The sequence below is a fragment of the Lathamus discolor genome, chromosome 2, assembly GCF_037157495.1.
Source record: "Lathamus discolor isolate bLatDis1 chromosome 2, bLatDis1.hap1, whole genome shotgun sequence".
In the NCBI taxonomy this organism is placed as follows: Eukaryota; Metazoa; Chordata; class Aves; order Psittaciformes; family Psittacidae; genus Lathamus; species Lathamus discolor.
Window position 1 is genome coordinate 2454697 of NC_088885.1, and position 4118 is coordinate 2458814.

The 4118-nt window shown below is 44.2% G+C and overlaps 1 long non-coding RNA gene across 1 annotated transcript; it reads right to left on the reverse strand.

Annotated features, from left to right (window-relative positions):
• Nucleotides 1-1012: 1012 nt before the first annotated feature.
• LOC136009086 (uncharacterized) lies at nucleotides 1013-3816 on the reverse strand. Its single transcript, XR_010610318.1, has 2 exons — nucleotides 3741-3816; nucleotides 1013-1763 (listed from the first exon to the last, which is right to left on the reverse strand). It is a non-coding gene; the product is annotated as an uncharacterized LOC136009086 (long non-coding RNA).
• Nucleotides 3817-4118: the final 302 nt, after the last annotated feature.

Sequence of the window (4118 nt, forward strand, 5' to 3'; positions counted from 1 at the left end):
GACAAGGTACCAAACTGCTTCGTGAGGTTCCATGAACTTCAGCCTCTTCTTGGATAAACTAGTGATAACACCCCTCTTCAAGAAATAGGGTTGGAACCTTCCTTAGACTGTAATCAACTAGTTAACATGCAATTTACTGCCCAGGTGGGGAAGGAGGCTGCTCCTGCAGCATGTGGCTCCCATTGCAGACAGCTTGGCCTGGGTCCTACTGGCACATGCTGCCAAAGTAATGCCTGTTCATTCCTACCAGCATAGTGCAGCCCTTTGTAGGGCCAAATGCAAGTTTTGGGGTTTTTGAACACTCACATGGAAACCATACATAACAGTTCTCAGGGCAGAATGAAGGGCTGGGCATGACAAACTCTTCAAGTGTCACTGCCAGTCCTAAAGTTGTGTGATTGAGTCAAGTTAAGTCATTTGAATCTGTTCCTATATTATCCCTCTTCTACACAAAGAGGCTAAAGTAGCAGGGAATGAAGCTTACTTTCTTGTAATGGACTCAGAGGATTAGCTAACCTCCTTCTACTTGCATTAAGACATCATTTGGGTTATGAGTTCTCATACAAAGTCACAGAAAAATCAGATACTCTACTGGCTGATTGTTTGGGTCACATAATAAGCTTGCACATAAAACGCCCCATCATCTGGCTGTTACACACTCACTGCTGTGCTACAGTTCATGTCACCAGCCTACTACAGGTTAAGGAAATAACTATTGTGGTGTTGAGAGACTTAGTAAACAGCAGAAGTTCAAGGATGAACCAGATTTGTTGATCCCAGCAGAGAGCTACAGTTAAGATGTAATATTTCCTTATGTGTGTGTGTGCGTCCCTTTACTGTTCATCAGTATTAAAAAGGGAATTTATACTTTACAGCTGTCTAGGTTGGCCAGTGCATCTTACCAGCAGGCAGAATTAACCTGTCCATCACAACAAACTGTCCTTTCCCTCCTCTTATATTATCAAAGCCTATTGAGATTAAAGCCGTAGGAAAAACATTCATTTGCTTCAAATTCACAGGCTTATGAAGTTATATTTCTACACACCAGTAGTCATCTTTAATAGGAAAGCAAAATCTCAGATGTTCCCCGAATGGTAATGAAAGAGTTTGAGAAACATGATACACGTTTGCTGAAGTCATTCATCAACACCATAAAATATCTTGCCAGGATGCCCCAAACCAGCACAGTCGGGAAGGCAACATTTCTGGGGCTCATCTGTTTAAAGAGGAAAACTACTTACCCATCTGGCAAGACTGAAAGTGGCTTTGGACAGCTTTCCCTTCCAGAGGGCTCTCATCCAGCCTCTCCCACAGGTACCAGTCAGCAGAGTGGCGTTAAGGCGAGGGACGTTTCAAAATGCTTCATTGCTCCACACACCACCACCCAGAAAATCCCCTTTGACAAAAGTCAACACTACAGCTTTACTGTATCAATTGCTGTGCTGATCTCAACAGTACACGTGCAAGGTGCTTCTAGATCCATTGTTGGTATACTCCTTCCGAGGTCTGAAAACCAGGAAAAGTCACCGTACTATGCAGTCACCTCATGTTTGTTCTTCAGTTGAGCATTCCCATTCTCCATTCACTTCACTAAGACTCTTTAACTGCATTTATCAAGCCAGCTGTAAATCTTCTAGGATCAGAACGCCTCCTCCTTTGACACAGCACTCCTTGTCAACCAGTTGAGCTGATTTACTTGGGTTAAAAAGTCTTTGTGCTTCCCTTGGGGTTGATCAGATGCCGTAAAGCCAGGGATAACCACACTAAAATGAAAGGAAACCCAAACCAAATACATCAGTATTACAGTTGATAAATACACCAAGCAGCTAGCCAACATACACATGTAAGTCAGCACAAGTTCATTGAAGTTGCAAAAGTCCCCAGGGCATCCTGATACCATGGTAGTGGGAACAACCTAAGGGACAAAGGGAAGAATAAGTGGCTGCATGGACAGAACTGCTGCTGGGAGCAATCCAGGGAGCATTGTCATTGCTCAGGAACAGCCACAGTTTTATTTGTGCTGTAAATAAGACCTCTTTCTTTCTGAAACTATGCTTGGAAGCACAGGAGTGACCCTTCCAAGCACAGAGCAATACAGGGAAAGAAAGCCCTTCAGGATGCCCGCATCTTTTTGTGCTGCTCCCACAGACCAAACTCTCTTTGGATGCTCACTGACAGAAAGCCCTGTAACACACAATTGAAGAAAAACATTCCCCTAAATTCCTTAGAAGCCTTTACTGGATACCCTTTATCATCCCTAGTCAAAACCACCTTTCTTCTACTCACTAAAGCCCCCTACTACTTGAAAAGCAGAACTGCCTCAGGACAGATGTGTCCCTGCAAAGCAGCAGCAGAGCACAAATCCCACTTCCATCCCTTCCAGACAAGTCACATCCTCAAGGGGTGACAGTCAAATGCAGGAAATTTAAGCTTTCACAGCTCAGAGGACAGACTGAAAAAGCAGAAAAGTGAAACAGTGAAGGGCTGAAAAGATTTTCTCCCCCAAAAGGTTGATTTTTAATTTCCCTGCTTTGCCCATATTAAGCAGCAGCACAAAAACTTTTATATTTAAATGTATGCTTCAGTCAAGAGGAATAGGCAAAATTAACCCAGCAACCAGAAAACTGCTGAGGACAGGTGAGCATAATGCTCTCTCTAGCTCCTATCTGCTAGCTGGTAAAGTACATGACTGCTTGTGGCTTGGTTTTCTCCCTCTTTTAACAGAGGTAACACCCAGTACACATCCTTATGAAACCCTTCAGCAGATTTAGACTGCCTGAGCTGGGGGCTTAGGGAAGCCCAAACCTTCTGATTTCATAAACAAATTGGAGCTGGGTGAGGATCTAACCTGCTACTGTCCTACTGATGATAGCGATGCAGAAAGGTACTAAAATGGACTCCTCAGTCCTAGCCTCATTTTCTAAAGGGAGCACTGCTGAACCGCATGTGCCATTGTCAAGATGAGGCCAGTTTTCTGTACTGGTACAAGCAAGATGTATTGGTGAGTGGTATTTTCAGCAAAGGATTCATTTCCCAGATTATAGCAGCCAGCTTACTAAAACCAACAAACACAGAAACCCCACAACTATGAACAGGAGATGTTTTCCTTGGCAGGATTCAGCAAATGACATGTTACTCACTGCAATACACATAATTGCTCACACCAAACACAAACAGAAACAAGGAGACAAAGCCAAGAAGAAACAAGTGCAAGTTCATGGGGAGCTTTTACACAGCAGGGGACATGTGTGAGAGAAGCTGGCTAACAGTAAACCACCTCTCTAAACACACATCAATGTCAAACCTAAAGAGAAAAGCAATGCTGTAGCAGCAATCCACATCAAGTCACAAGAATCAGAGCACAGGATCCCAGGTAAGACCTTGGACTTCAAGGGACACATGTTGAGGGTGCACTGAAACTTATCACTAATCCTGTCTGCTCATCCAGCATTTTTCAGCAGCAAACACCACAGTGAGAAGCCTGCTTGCTTAAAGCACCCACACAACAATGGGAGAACCAAATAAAATCAAATAAGAGGTTTCCATGAACATCTAGTCCTGAAAGAAACCCAGCAGTAAGAAAGAAGACAAATCCCATCCAACCCCCTTGAAAACCAGTCTCCCTGCATAGATAATGGGCCACAATCAAGAATTTGTATTCCCACAGGCTTCAGCAGCTCAAACCTCATCAAATACACTTACAGCAACATAAGGAATAAGAGTGAAAACCAAACCCTGACCTGTAACAGGCATCCATAGCACTTTCCTGCTCAGGTGAACAGCCGGACAACCAGCAAAGGATCCAGCTGGGAGACAACCAGACTTGTTAACCTGCAGAAAGCTGCTGTAATTAAGCAGGCGCCCAGAGCAATCAGCAGGATTTGAGACACCTGGGAGACCACGGACATTTTGTGACAAGGGAGGAGACCAACCCTTATTTCTCAGGTGATGGATGGCAGGAGAGCGGTGTGAACACCTGCAGACATCAGCAACTCTGCTCTCACCAGGCCTTCGTACCTTTTGTGGGAGGCACAAATTAATCCACCAGGAACCCATATGCAGTGAATCCAGCCTGAGCTCTCTACTTCCGAGATGAACTGTAAACAACTAATTAAAGG